Raw genomic sequence first — 16,147 nt, 5'->3', positions numbered from 1 at the left:
TGCGCTATATATCTTTTCCCATCAACCGTTAAAGTGCCTTTCATTTGCAGCGTGGTGCCTATTTCACCTTGGAGTTGTCTAAGGCTTTAGAAACCTCTCCTCGCCGTCAATGTCTCCAAGGTTCATGGAGGGTGAATACAGTCTAACTCAAAGGGACATCTTTATATTCATGAGAAAAGAGACTGGCATCCAGTGACTTACTCTAATTGGAGTCTCCAGGTACCCTCCTTCACTCTCCATCCTGGTGGAATCAGGGTGCAGAGTCCCATCTGGTGCAAAAGAAGAAGTGGGAGTCCCAGCACTGCCTTTTTCACTTCATCATTAGACCTTTGGCAATCCAGTGAACCTCTCTGGACCTCAGTTTCACTGAGCACTTATTATTATGCTAAAAAGAAGGAAGTAATGTCAACAAAGAATGATGCTAAAGCTGAAACTCCAATACTTTGGCCACCTCATGCGAAGAGCTGACTCATTGGAAAAGACTCTGATGCTGGGAGGGATTGGGGGCAGGAGGAGAAGGGGACGACAGAGGATGAGATGGCTAGATGGCATCACTGACTCGATGGACGTGAGTCTGAGTGAACTTCGGGAGTTAGTGATGGACAGGGAGGCCTGGCGTGCTGCGATTCATGGGGTCACAAAGAGTCGGCCATGACTAAGCGACTGAACTGAACTGAACTGAATGTCAATTGAAGGCAGAACCAGAATTCAAACCCAGTTCTCAAAGCCTGTGACCTTAACTCCTACGTTATATCATCTCCCTCATCCATCTTGACAATCCAGTTCTCTCCCTCTAAAATTTTAGTTTCTCTTCTCTCAAACAAGGAATCTTTTTTTTCAAGTTATGTGGATGGTTTTGACAAAACAACACATTTGCTTCTTTGATATCATCTGAAATAATCACAGTCGCTACTGTGCATCGTGCTTCCGATAAAAAAGGCAAGTGTAAACAGTATGTCTTTCCAAGACTCAATTTACACAAATTACATATGAGATGAAGCAGGCCGAAGAAAGGCGTCGTGTCTGGAGAAGGGAAAGACGGTGAAAGCAGCAGCAAACAGCCGGAGCGCAGCCCAGAGAGCTTTAAAATGTGATGCAGCAGAAAGGGGGTGGAGAGTGCAGACTGCGAAACATTCTCCTCTTTTACAATGTCGCTATTTTCTGGTTTAATTAGAATCAGATAGTGTGCAATATAATCATCACCTGATAACATAATTCCGTCAAACATGGAAGAGTAATATTCAAGTGACTGAAGCATGAACATAATTCACCTCAAGCAAGAGAGAGAAATTGTATTAGCAAAATGCCGCCAGATTCACTAATTAATTTGCTATATTATGCATGACAGGAAACAGCATAGAACAGAAAAGAAAAGCCTGATTTTTCTGAGTTAGGGAGGTAGCAACGGACGTACTTCCCCATAAATTATTTCTGCAAGGGGTTCATTATTTGACCAAGAATTGGCTAAAAGGGGATTTCACGGGGTAGAACAAGAACACAGTGATGAGCTGGTGGAGTTGGTGTACTTATCCAGTTAGCAAATGTCAAAATCACTCTGCTTTACCACTAGCTATCTTCATTTATAGATTTCTTTCTCCACTGAAGCGCTCATCTGTATCCTGCTTCAATACAAACCTAAGAAATGGGCCAATTAGCAGGCATGTCCCTTGGCTGATTCATCGGTACAGGTTGATAGCATTCAGCTCTACTGCGTTTGTCTCCCATTAATTGCTAGATGTCTAAAGAAGGCAAACAAAATAATATCAAATTTTTACTGTCTCACCTTGAAGGGATAGACACTCACAAGGATAAAATTTTAAGTACATCCTTCAATCTATATATTGATAACAATTCATTGTCATCAATTAATTGAGATCAATACTGCACGCCTTCAAATTATTTATGTACAACCTCCCCACATAATGATTAAGATTTTAAACTCTGGATTCAGATAAACCTGGGCTCAAATCTTGGCCCTTTGCCACTGCACAGTCTTGGTCAGGTCACTTGTAAGTCTTTCTAAGCTTCAGTTTTCTCATCTGTACTCTAGAGCTGTAACAATTACATCTACCACTTTGAGATAATACTCCCCAAGGACAGTTGAACCTGCCACCTTGTAATTCTGCCATATTGCTGCTTCTGTTGCTTTTGGGGCCCAGATAACAGTGTAGTGAGTGGGATACAGCTGGCCTCTGCTGAAGACCCCACTGTCCAGAATGGAACAGGCCTTTTTTTGTTCGCTACAGCTCAGCAGAGACCATTCTGAGAATTTGCAGAAGATTTGAATGTGATGGAAAGAAGGCACAATACCAAGTATAAAACAGCAAGTTCTATTTTAATCCAACCACATCAATAATTATATTAAATGTAAATGGTCTAAGTATACACCTTAAGGGAAAGAAATTGACAGGCTGGATTTAAAAAAGCAAGACCCTACTCTATGCTATTTATAAGGAATTCACTTTAAATATAAACACACAGGTAAGCTAAAATGAAAAAATGTATACCATGCAAACACTATTCAAACTATATTTTTTATCTTTTTAAAAATTTATTTATTTTTTAATTGGAGGATAATTGCTTTATAGAATTTTGTTGTTTTCTGTCAAACCTCAACATGAATCAGCCATAAGTATACATATATCCCCTCCCTTTTGAACCTCTCTCCCATCTCCTTCCCCATCCCACCCCACTAGTTTCATGAAGAGCCCCTGTTTGAGTTTCCTGAGACATACAGCAAATTCCCATTGTCTATCTATTTATGTATATGTGATTAACAGAACAGCTTCAAAACACATGAGGCAACACCGATCAAACTGAAAGGAGAAATAGACAAATCCACAAGTTCATCTGGAGGCTTTAGTTTTTCTCCCAGTAACTGATAGAACAAAGGGCTTCCCTGGTGGCCCAGTGGTAAAGAATCTGCCTGCCAATGCAGGAGATGGGGGTTCGATCCTTAGGTCAGGAAGATCTCCTGGAGAAGGAAATGACAACCCACTCCAGTATTCTTGCCTGGGAAATCCCCTGGGCAGAGGAGCCTGGAGGGCTACAGTCCATGGGGTCACAAAGAGTTGGACATAACTCAGCAACTAAACAACAATAACAAAACAATTGATAGAACAAGTAGAAAATCAGTAAAGATATATAAAACTATCAACCAAGTTGCCCTAATTGACACACAATATTCTATTCAACAACAGAATACACATATTTTTCAAGTTCACATGGATCATTTAACAATATATTCTGGACCATAAAACTAACTTTATCAAGTTGAAATGATATGAAGTACATTCTTTCAGTATGGTGGAATTAAGTTAGAAATCCATAACATAAACACATCTGAAATTTCTCCAAATACTTGGAAATTAAACAGCACCATTCTAAATAACCCAGGGATCAAAAAAAAAATGTATAATGGAAATTGGGAAATATATTGAACTTAATTTTTTTTAAAAAGCTGACACATCAAAATGTATGTTGTTGTTGCTGTTCAGTTGCTAAATCTATCAGATAGAATCCCTTGAATCTATTTGTCACTTCCAAGGTAGAATCATAAGGGATTTGATTCAGGTCACACCTGAATTGCCCAGTGGTTTTCCCTACTTTCTTCAATTTAAGTCTGAATTTGGCAATAAGAAGCTCATGATCTGAGCCACAGTCAGCTCCAGGTCTTGTTTTTGCTGACTGTAAAGATCTTCTCCATCTTTGGCTACAAGTAATATAGTCAATCTGAAGCCTAGGGGATGGGCAGAGGAGTGGGGCTCAGTGGCTCCAAGTTGGAGACTGAGTAGGGAGGAGAAGTGTCCACAGGAATAGCAGCCTGGCCTGGATGTGGGAATCTAGGCAAGGAGAAAAGAGTGTCCACTCAGAAGAGTGGTCTGGCCAGAGCAGCCAGAGTCTAAATAAGGCATGGAGAGCCGAGGAGGGTGAGGAGGGCATCGTGAGTGGAAAGAGGTTGAGTGGCAATAGCTACATAAAGAGGGACTGATCAAGTAAGTATAGTTGTACATGGGAGATTAGATGGACGTGTGCTCATCTTCTCCTGCAAGAATACCAAAATCCCAACTAGCTGCTGAACAACTATTGACAAGATGATGTTGGAACCCACAGAAAAAAAAAGATACCCCACATCCAAAGACAAAGGAGAAGCAGCAATGAGACAGTAGAAGGGGTGCAATCACATTAAAATGTGTGAAACATAGATGATAATCTTTAGAGGGAAATCTATACCATTAAATGGGCTTCCCAGGTGGCACACAATGGTACTGAATCCACCTACCACTGCAGGAGATGCAGGTTCAAGTCCTAGGTCAGGAAGATCCCCTAGAGTAGGAAATCACAACCCATTCCAGTATCCTTACCTGGAAAATTCCATGGAAAGAGGAGCAAAGAGTCAGATACTACTGAGCAACTAAGCACGCATGCACTATACCATTAAATACTTATGTCAGAAAATAAGAAAAGTTTCAAATCATGGCCTAAGTTTGCACCTTAAGAAACGAGGGGGGGAAAAAAAAGGAAAATAAATTAGACCGAATACAAGCAGAAAGAAGGAAATAACAAAGATGATGCAGAACATTAAAATTGAAAACAGAAAAGCAGTAGGGAAGAATCAGTGGAACCAAAAGTTGATTCTTCTAAAAAATCAGTAAATTTAATAAACCCTAGCCATGAAGCGGTACTCTTGCCTGGAAAATCCCATGGGTGGAGGAGCCTGGTGGGCTGCAGTCCATGGGGTAGCGAAGAGTCGGACACAACTGGGCGACTTCACTTTCACTTTTCACTTTCATGCATTGGAGAAGGAAATGGCAACCCACTCCAGTGTTCTTGCCTGGAGAATCCCAGGGATGGGGGAGCCTGGTGGGCTGCCATCTATGGGGTCGCACAGAGTCGGACACTACTGAAGCGACTTAGCAGCAGCAGCAGCAGCAGCAGCCATGAAGCGACTTAGCAGTAGCAGCAGCAGCAGCCATACTGATCAAGAAGAAAAAAAGAGAGTAGACATAAATTATCAATATCAAGAATTAAAGGACTCCCTTGGTGGCACAGTGGACAAGAATCCTCCTGCCAGTGCATGGGACATGGGTTCAACCCCTGGTCAGGAAGATTCCACGGGCCAAGGAGAAACTAAATCCAGGTGCCACAACTATGGAGCCCACGGTCTGGACCCCATGAGCTGCAACTACTGAAGCCCATGAGCCTAGAGCTCGTGCTGAACAACAAGAAAAGCCCCCGCGATGAAAAACCTGAGCGCTTCAAGGAAGAGTAGCCCTCTCTCAGAACAACTAGAGAAAGCCTGTGCACATCAACGAAGACCCAGAACATACATAAAATAAAATAAAATAACACTGGTTTCTCTTTAAAAAATGAAAGAAACAAAGAAATTCCATGTCCAAGTATCAGAAAACCCAATGTGATTAAGATGGCAGTTCTCTCCAAATTGGTCTATAGACTCAACGTCATTCCTATCAAAATCCTGGGGGCTGTTTCCCAAAAGATGTTACTAAAATAGGTATATAAAAGCAAAGGACCTAGAGTCTCCAAGTAATTTTGAAAAAGAACTGTGCTAGATGACTTGCATGTTCCAATTTCAAAACTTATATGAATATTTACAAGAACATTAAAAGACATGAAACAGAAAAAATATGTACAAAATCTATATGCTTAAAACTACAAACACTAATGAAAGAAATCAATGATAACCTGAAAAAATAGAAATATACACTTCGTTCATGGGCTGAGAGACTCACTGTTAAGTTGCCAATTCTTCCCAGGTATAAATTCAGTGCAATTTCAATCAAACTCCCAGTTGGATATTTTTTGGTATAAATGAACACCTGATTCTACAATTTATATAGAAAAGCATAAGAATAGCAAAAACAACTCTTAAAAGGATGAACAACATTGGAGACTTCATATTATCTGATTTCAAGACTTACTATAAAGCTACAATAATTCAAGAGGGTGTGGTATTATTTATAAAATAAACACATAGTTCAATAGAACCGAATAGGGAACCCAGATGGTTCCCTATTTAACCCTAAATATGGTTAAATTGTTTTTCATAAAGGTGCAAGAGCAATTCAGTGGTACTGAAGTAATTATTGCACATTTATATGCAAAATAAGGAACCTTGATCCTGATGCTGCATTATCTGCAATAATTCACTCAAAATGGATCATGGAATTAAATAGAAGATCATAGACTTAAATATAAAACCTAAAACATCTGAAGGAAAATATGGCAGAAAATCTCAATAGTCTTGAGTTAAGCAAAGATATTTTATATGATACCAAAAGCATAAAAGAACTGACTCATTGGAAAAGACCCTGATGCTGGGAAAGATTGAAGGCAGGAGGAGAAGGGAACGACAGAGGGTAAGATGGTTGGATGGCATCACTGACTCAATGGACATGAGTTTGAGCAAGCTCTAGGAGTTGATAATGGACAGGGAAGACTGGAGGACTGCAGTGCATGGGGTTGCAAAGAGTTGGACACGACTGAGTGACTGAACTGACTAACTGGAAAGCATAATCCAAGAAAGAAAAAAAGACACATTTGACATGACCAAAAATTAAAATGTCTCTCCAATAGCCAATGCTAAAAGAATGAAAATGCAAGTCACCAACTGGGGTATGCAAAATACATATCTGATATCTGTACTTATCCAGAATATATAAAAAACACTTAATAATAAACAAGCAATTCAATAAAACATGGGCAAAAGATAGGAGCAGACCCTCTACCAATGAGAATATGTGAATGACAAATTAGAACCCCCAAAGAAGATCCACACCATTAGCCATTAACTAAAACCACCGTGATATACTGCTACCCACCTATTAGAGAGGCCTTTTTTTTAACTGACAATACCACATGTTGGCAAGGATGTGAAGCAACTAGATAGAGCACTGTACATCAAGTGGGAATGCAAAATGGTACAGACACTTTGGAAAGTATTCTGGAAGTTTCTTGTAGATTTCAGCATTTATTTACCATATGATTCAGCAACCCCACTCCTAGGATTTAGCAAATGAAATAAAAATGTATGTTTACACAAAATCCTGTGTGTAAATATTCTGGCAACTTTTTCATAGTCATTCAAACTTGGAAACAATGTAAACATCCTGCAGCTGGTGAATGGATAAACTGTGCTATGTATACAATGAACTCAATAATGAAAAGGAATGAACTATTGACACATATAACAGCTTTATGAATCTAATATGCTAAGTGAAAGAAGGCCACAATTCCATTAAAATGACGTTCTCGACGAGACAAAACTATGGAGACAGGAAACAGATCAGTGGTTGCCAGAGGCAGTGGCTAGAAGGAGGGCTGACTACAGAGACACCGGAGATGATTTTTTTGGGGGAGCGGGGGTTAAAATCACCTGGATTGAGGTGGCGATACATATGTTTGTAAAAATTCACAAAAGAAAAAAGTCATAGGACCAATGCTTTCTGATTTCAAAACTTACTACCATATAATAGGACCAAAAAACATGAAATGTTATATATCTTTTAAAAGTTGAGTTTTACTGTATGTGAATTATATTTCAATAAAAAAGAGTGAATTTTTCTATATGTAAACTATACCTCAGTCTTCCCTGGCAGCTCAACAGTAAAGAACCCACCTGCCAATGCAGAAGATATGGGTTTGATCCCTGGTTTGGGAAGATCCCCTAGAGTAGGAAATGACAACCCACTCCAGTATTCTTGCCTAGGAAATCCCATAGACAGAGGAGCCTGGAAGACCACAGTCCATGGGGTCACAAAGAGTCAGACATACTTATCAACTAAACAACAGCAAACTATGTCTCAATATTTTTTAAATGTGATGTCTACTGATGGGCACCTAGGTTGCTTCCATGTCCTGGCTATTATCAACAGTGCTGCAATGAACATTGGTGGAGTATTACTCAGCCATTAAAAAGAATACATTTGAATCAGTTCTAATGAGATGGATGAAACTGGAACCTATTATACAGAGTGAAGTAAGCCAGAAAGAAAAACACCAATCCAGTATACTAACTCATATATATGGAATTTAGAAAGACGGTAACAATAACCCTGTGTACGAGACAGCAAAAGAGACACTGATGTATAGATCAGTCTTATGGACTCTGTGGGAGAGGGAGAGGGTGGGGAGATTTGGGAGAATGGCATTGAAACATGTATAATATCATGTATGAAATGAGTCGCCAGTCCAGGTTCGATGCACGATACTGGATGCTTGGGGCTGGTACACTGGGACGACCCAGAGGGAGGGTATGGGGAGGGAGGAGGGAGGAGGGTTCAGGATGGGGAACACAGGTATACCTGTGGCAGATTCATTTCGATATTTGGCAAAACTAATACAATATTGTAAAGTTTAAAAATAAAATAAAATTTTTTAAAAAAACATAAAAAAAATAAATGTGATGTCTATTTCTCATCTTATTGAGGGCAGGAGGAGAAGAGGGCAACAGAGGATGAGATGGCATCAGTAGACATGAGTTTGAGCAAACTCTGGAGATAGTGAAGGACAGGGAAATGGTGTAAATCCATGGGGTCTCAGAGTCGGGCACAACTTAGGGACTGAACAACAATAAAGTATCTAGAACCATGTCTGGCCCATAATAGATGCTTAATAAGTATTTATCCAGTCATTGTCATTAAACTGACTTTTTGTCTTTGCTGTGGCTGTTGTTTTTGTCTGCTCAGCACCTTACACCCCCACCCCAGCCCTGGTTATAGTGCCACCTCCCTGGCCTCAATAATCCAGCCTGCCATCATGAGCGTGTGACAAAGATTTGGCCAATCAGAGTCTTTTCTTGGGCTTTTTTTCCCAACTGAAACTAGTGATCAAAGGAGCTCTTTTCCTTTCTGGTCATAGACAAGGTGCCAGATCAGCCTGAAGCAATACCTTCTTCCAGTAGAGAAGCTGTTCCAGAGCCTGAAACAGACATGAAGGGGAGAAGCAGAAACAAGAGAGAACTGATGTGAGTCCTTGGACTCTGTTGTCCTGAGACCAAAGCCACTCCTGAATTTTCCTAGGTTTTGTTACATGAATCAGTAAATATTCAGTTCAGTTCAGTTCAGTCGCTCAGTCATGTCCGACTCTTTGAGACCCCATGAATTGCAGCACACCAGGCCTCCCTGTCCATCACCAACTCCTGGAGTTCACTCAGACTCACGTCCATTGAGTCAGTGATGCCATCCAACCATCTCATCCTCTGTCGTCCCCTTCTCCTCCTGCCCCCAATCCCTCCCAGCATCAAAGTCTCTTCCAATGAGTCAACTCTTTGCATGAGGTGGCCAAAGTACTGGAGTTTCAGCTTTAGCATCATTCCTTCCAAAGAAATCCCAGGGCTGATCTCCTTCAGCATGGACTGGTTGGATCTCCTTGCGGTCCAAGGGACTCTCAAGAGTCTTCTCCAACACCATAGTTCAAAAGCATCAACTCTTCGGCACTCAGCCTTCTTCACAGTCCAACTCTCACATCCATACATGATTAAAAAGAGTTTCTATCACCTACTACCAAAGATTTTGAAAACCAATAGTCACAGTAACAATGAAGCCAACGTTGATTAACTGCCTACCCTCTGCCAGCCACATTTTACCCACCTATCACATTCAGCCCTCCCCCTCAAATCTGTGGGTTAGGCACTCTTTTTATCCAAATTTTATGGAGGAGAAAACTAAGGAAACTCAGAGATCAAGTCATTCATTCAAGGTCTCACAGTAGTTGCAGGAGTATAGTGAGTATCCATATGGCATTGGTAGCATTGATTTTTCTATCCTTTAAATCATTTAAGAGGGAAACTCTAAAGTCTAAAACAAGGAGATGGAACCAGTCAATCCTAAAGGAAATCAACCCCGAATATTCACTGGATAGACTGATGCTGAAGCTGAAGTTCCAAAACTTTGGTCGCCTAATGCGAGAACAGACTCATTGGAAAAGACCCTGATGCTGGGAAAGATTGAAGGCAGGAGGGGAAGGGGGTGACAGAGAATGAGATGGTTGGATGGCATCACCCAGTCAGCGGACGTGAGTTTGAGCAAACTCCAGGAGATGGTGAAGGACAGGGAAGCCTGGCGTGCTGCAGTCCATGGGGTTGCAAAGAGTCAGACACAACTTAGCGACTGAACAACTGATTTACAGCCGTGGTCTTCACATTAGAATCACCTGGAAGACAAAACAATTCCATTGACCAGGCCACATCTCGAGACCAGCTAAATCAAAATCTCTTTGTTAAAATCCAAATGTCAATGAATTTTCAGAGCTCCTCAGTGATTGCAATACATGGCCCAGGTTGAGACCCCTGTCTCAAGGTTTAGATTTGTCTTTCTCACCAAAGGCATCCCTTCATCCCCTGCCCTGCACTGAAACAAAAAAAGAAATATGCTTGGTCTTCCACAGAATGAATCAGAATCTATAAATTCAGATTTCCAGAAATTCTATAATTAAACTTGGGATCTTAGTTTAAAATATTTTCAAGGGAGAAAAATAAGACTTCTGTGCAGGGACTTTTAGAAAAAAACATATAGAGTATCAACATATAGTTGATTTTTATAGTATTGTTTATTTGGGCCCCAAAGGGAGGTCATTAGAACTGTAGAACCCTAAACTTTACTAAGTTCCCAGTGATGCAGGGCTTTTGCCAATACAACCAGCCATCAAAACAGGAAAGATGAAGGAATAATATTATCTGAGCCTCGGTGACACCATAATTATTTCACATTTGGGTTTTAACTCCTGAACCCTGATTCTTACATAATAGCAATAATAATAACATGTGTCACCCAGACAGTGGGGCTTTCTGCCATATTTTCATCCCATTTTCAGGGAATGTCTAAAAGGACAAAGTCTTTTTCTTTGGGGAGACTTGCAGACAGATAAAACTTGGGATCTGTCACTGTGTTTATCCATCAGTCTGTCAGTGGGCTGTAAGGAACTAATTCATCACTCCCTAGTTCTTCCCTTCTCCTGCAAGGAGAGTTGCTACTGCTGTTCTCAATTTGGCCTTTTAGACAGAAATAAAGCTGTCCCTTTCTCAGTAATGAGTTTTATTATATTCTCTTGATGAGGCTGAGCTATGTGGGATTCTAGTCCCTGGGACAGAAAACATTAGTCTGTACCTGCTGGAAGGATTCGAATTCATCCTGCCAAGTAGTCATGACCTTACACTATCCTTCCAGCTTTAGGACTCCAGCCCCTGTAGAGGAGACAGCCCCATGCCCAGGTCACTTTCTGTAGAGATAATTTTTTTCATAATGTTAAATCTGTGTGCACTGGTGGATAGGATGTATAGTTAGAAGCCAGTTGGCATGGGGATTAAAAGGATGAGACCTGGACCCAGGCAAGCTTGGGTTCTGTTCTAGTTTTCTCCAGCTGCCATAATAAAATACCACAACCCGCATGGCTTAAACAAGAGAAATTCAATTTTTTCCTCATAGTTCTGGGAGGCAAGAAGTCCAAGATCAAGGTGCTGGAAAAATTCAGTTTCTGGTGAGACTTCTTTTCCTTGCTTACAGAGAGGTACCTTCTCTCTGTGTCCTCACATGGCAGAGAAAGAGAGATCTCCAATGTCTCTTTTCCTGTAAGGGCACCAGTCCTATCAGACTAGGTACCCACCCTGAGGACTTCATTTAATTATCTAGTCAGAGCTATGGTTTTTCCAGTAGTCATGTACTGATGTGACAGCTGGGAATAAAAAAGGCTGAGCACCGAAGAACTGATGTCTTCAAACTGGTGCTGGAGAAGACTCTTGAGAGTCCCTTGGACAGCAAGAAGGTCAAACCAGTCAATCCTAAAGGAAATCAGTCCTGAATATTCATTGAAGGATTGATGCTGAAGCTGAAGCTCCAATATTTGGGTCACCTGATGTGGAGTGCCACCTCATTGGAAAAGACCCTCATGCTGGGAAAGATTGAAGGCAGGAGGAGAAGGGGATGACAGAGGATGAGATGGTTGAACGGCCTCACTGACTCAATGGACATGAGTTTGAGCAAAGTCCAGGAGACAGTGAAGGACAGGGAAGCCTGGCGTCCTGAAATCCATGGGGTCACAAAGATTTGGACAGGACTGAGTGACTGAACAACAACAACCTTAATTACCTCTCTGGCTCCAAGCACAGCTGAGTCACACTGAGCATTATTAGGCCATTAACATATGAATTGGGCAAGAGTGGGAGGACACAATTCTGTTTGCAGCAAGTTCCATCCCAGCTGCAACTGACTGTGTGACTCTGGGAGAGTGAATCAACCTCTCTGGGCATCACGTTCCTCATCCTGTCCAGTGGAGATAAGAGTACTAATTTGTAATGTGGCTTTGATGACTGAATGAGGTGGTGCTTGTAAAGGGATTAGCACAGCACTTCTCACATAGTAAGCATTTTTTTTTTAATTACCATTTTTATTTAGTTTGGCAACTGAGGTTCAAGCAACAATGGACTCAGTGAAGCAATGAAGTGAATTTGGATATATTTTGAGGGCCCCATGTTTCCTCACAGCCCCTGGTCCCATCACAGAACTCCCAAGGACTCAACCTTTCTTCTCCAGGCTGAAACCAAAATCAGGATCTGCTCCATCTGCTCTCCGCGGTCAGAGCTCATATTTTCACTGGGTATCATGGCCTTTGGAGTCAGTGAAACCTGAGTTCAAATGCAAACTCTGCCACTCATTAGCTTTGTGGCATGATGCAAGGCTCAGGTTGCCATAGCAAAATACCACAGACTGGGAGACATCTGTTTCTCATGGTTCTGGAGGTTGGGAAGTCCAAAATCAAGAAAACAGCCCACTTAGCTCCTGGGGAGACTCTCTCCTAGTTTGCAGACAGCTGCCTTCTCTCTTGGAGAAGGAAATGGCAACCCACTCCGGTACTCTTGCCTAGAGAATTCCGTGGACAGAGGAGCCTGGTGGGCTGCTGTCCATGGGGTCGTACACAGTCAGACATGACTGAAGCAACTTAGCAGCAGCAGCAGCAGCAACAGCCTTCTCTCTGTGTCCTGAGATGGTAAACAGAGAGAGAGAGAGAGCTCTGGCCTCTTCCTCTTCTTATAAGGACACTAATCCAATCAGGGGAGCCCCACCCTCATGAGCTCACTTAAACTAGATCACCTCCCAATGGATCTACCTCCAAACACCAGGGGGATTGAGGCTTCAACATATGAACATTCAGTGCATAACTCTGAGGCTGTCTTCATCAGAATTTCTTCCATTGCAAGTGACAGAAAATCCAGAGTAAAACTAGATTAGGCACAGAAGTGATTTTGTTGATTCACAAATAGATAAGTCCTGAGACATTCTGGCTTGAGGCATGTCAGGACTCAGATAATAACAACCAGGACCATTCTTCCAATTCTTTTATGTTGGCTTTATCTTCCGGTAGACCAAGATGCCCCATCTCCTCTGTGCTCACATTCTATAACCCAAGCCACTCAAGCCAAGAAACATAACAGCAATTTCTCTAAGCCTCCAGCTAAAGTCCCACACCAGCTCTCACTGGTCTCATACATCCACTCCTGAACCAATCACAGGGGCCAGAGGGGTAGGACATTCATATTGGCCAGTTCTCAGGCACAAGGAGCTAAGAGAGCATCGGTTCTACTTGAGCTGAGGACTAAGAGCAAAAGAGGGTGTAAATGCTGGATAAGAAGAGACAGCAGATGACCACTACACAGCCCCAATCTTCTAGTCTACAATGGGAAAAATATACCAAACTCTCAGGATTTCTGAGAACAGAATTAAATATGTGTTACTGTAATATTGCATAGCACTAACACCACAAGTGCTACTAAATATTTACAGTACACATGCACACATACACACATGCACACACACACATACACCTGTATTCCAATATTCTAATTTCATAAGGCCCTGCCCTTGCTTTCCCCTTCGGTGGCAATCATACATCTCCTATAAACCACAGTAGAAATGATCAGTAGAAAGCATTGTTCAGGCATACCGACCCTCCTGAAGCAAGATGTTAATTAATGAAACTCTAGCAGAGATGAGTAACTCTTCCAAATAGACATCTCCAGATTCGTCCCAGAGGAAGAGACCAATGCCCCCTAAATGCTTTGGATGTGGAAGCCACCAAGGTCTCAGGAATTCCCCTCTGAAATGCAGATGGAATAGGAAGGGCTTTATCTTAAACACCAGCTAATAGGTACTGAGCTGTCACTTAGCACAGCAGCAGGGATTATCTGAAATGGGGCTTGATAGGGACTCTGGAGGGAGAAAGGAAAGAAAGGCATATCAGGTGACAGCAGAGAGAGGAGAAGGTGCCTAATTTCTGCTTTTCAGATTTCACACACTTCTCTTTCAAATTTAGGCTAGTGAATGATTTAAAAGAATAATAGCAGCTACAGTTTAGAGAGCATTCCCTCTCTCCATGCTAGGCACTCAGGAGCAAGATAACACCTGTGTGGCCTTGGGCATGTTTACAGCAGCTCGATGAGACCCCTTTTTCTCAGCCAAAACATCTAACATTAAGGAGATAACATGAATTGTTTACCATACACCAAGCATTTTTAAACATGTATTAACTCATTTAAGCTTCATAATATCTGTATGAAATACAATGATCATTTCTATTTTATGAATGAGATTACTAAGATTCAGAAAGGTTAACTAACTTGCCCAAGGTCACACTGTTTCCACTTTTTCCCTATTTGCCACAAAGTAGACAGCAAGGAGATCAAACCAGTCCATCCTAAAGGAAATCAGCCCTGAATATTCATTGGAAGGACTGACGCTAAAGCTGAAGCTTCAATACTTTGGCCACCCGATGAGAAGAGCTGACTCACTGGAAAAGACCCTGATGCTGGTGAAGATTGATGGCATGAGGAAAAGGGGATGACAGAGGATGAGATGGTTGGATGGCATCACCAATGCAATGGCCATGAGTTTGAGCAAACTCTGGGAGATGGTGAAGGACAGGAAAGTTTGTCATGCTGCAGTCCATGGGGTCACAAAAAGTCAGACACGACTTAGTGAATGAACAACAACAGGTCACACAGACAGGAATTGACAGAGCGCAAATTTGAACCCAAGCAAAGTCCATGCTCTTGGCCCCTATATTGCCTCCTAACTCTGAGTTCAGCAAGCAGGAAGCTTTCAAACATATCAGCTGTTATTGCTATTTCTCTGTGTTAAGATGAAGATATTAATAGTGTACTCATGCTAAGTCACAGTCGTGTCTGACTCTTTGCAACCTCACGGACTGTAGCCCACCAGGCTCCTCTGTCCATGGGATTCTCCAGGCAAGAATACTGGAGTAGGTTGCCATGCTCTCCTCCAGTGGATCTTCCCAACTTAGGGATCCAATCTGCGTCTCCTGTATCTCTTACATTGGCAGGTGGGTTTTTTTTTTTTTTTTACCACTAGCACCACCTGCATATTTTTATCATCATTATCATTATTAGAAGATTCAACAAAGACATTTTCATTTTGGAAAATAAAAATAACGAAATGTTATTCACATCTGTATCACCTACAGGTATTTAAAAGCAAGCAATAGACACTTACCCAAACACATTCAAGAAAGAATTAATATTTATTGGAAAGATATTTGGAAGACCACAGAAATGAAGGGAAGATATAAATATACAGATTTGAAATGGAGCAGGACCCCATGGTCTTCCCCCCACCAACCATGTCCTCAGTCTGTCTTTTGTCTATGGAAAAAATTTAGCCAAAGAATAAGTGAGAAAATGTAGATGCAAAGAACAACAGGACAAAACAATAATAATTTAGTCAGTATCAGTAAGACAGATACTTGGGCTTCCCAGGTGGTTTGGTGGTAAAGAATCTACCTGCTAATTCAGGAGACTCAGGTTCGATCCCTGGGTCAGGAAGATCCCCTGGAGTAGGAAGTGGCAAACACTCCAGTATTCTTGCCTGGAAAATCCCATGGACAGAGGAGCCTAATCAGCTACAGTCTGTGGGGTTGCAAAGACTCAGGTACGACTAAGCAATTGAGCACATAGCTAAGACAGATACAGGTACAGAGATAGAGATGTTGATGGATGTGTTAACCAGATAAAGGACTCCTTTTACATTGTACATGTGAATCAAATCATCACAGTGTGCCCTTTAAATATCTTACAATTTTACTTGTTAATTATATATTATAAAGCTGAAATTTTTTTTAA

The sequence above is a fragment of the Bos mutus genome, chromosome 25, assembly GCF_027580195.1.
Source record: "Bos mutus isolate GX-2022 chromosome 25, NWIPB_WYAK_1.1, whole genome shotgun sequence".
Lineage (NCBI taxonomy): Eukaryota > Metazoa > Chordata > Mammalia > Artiodactyla > Bovidae > Bos > Bos mutus.
This window is presented reverse-complemented; position numbering follows the sequence as displayed.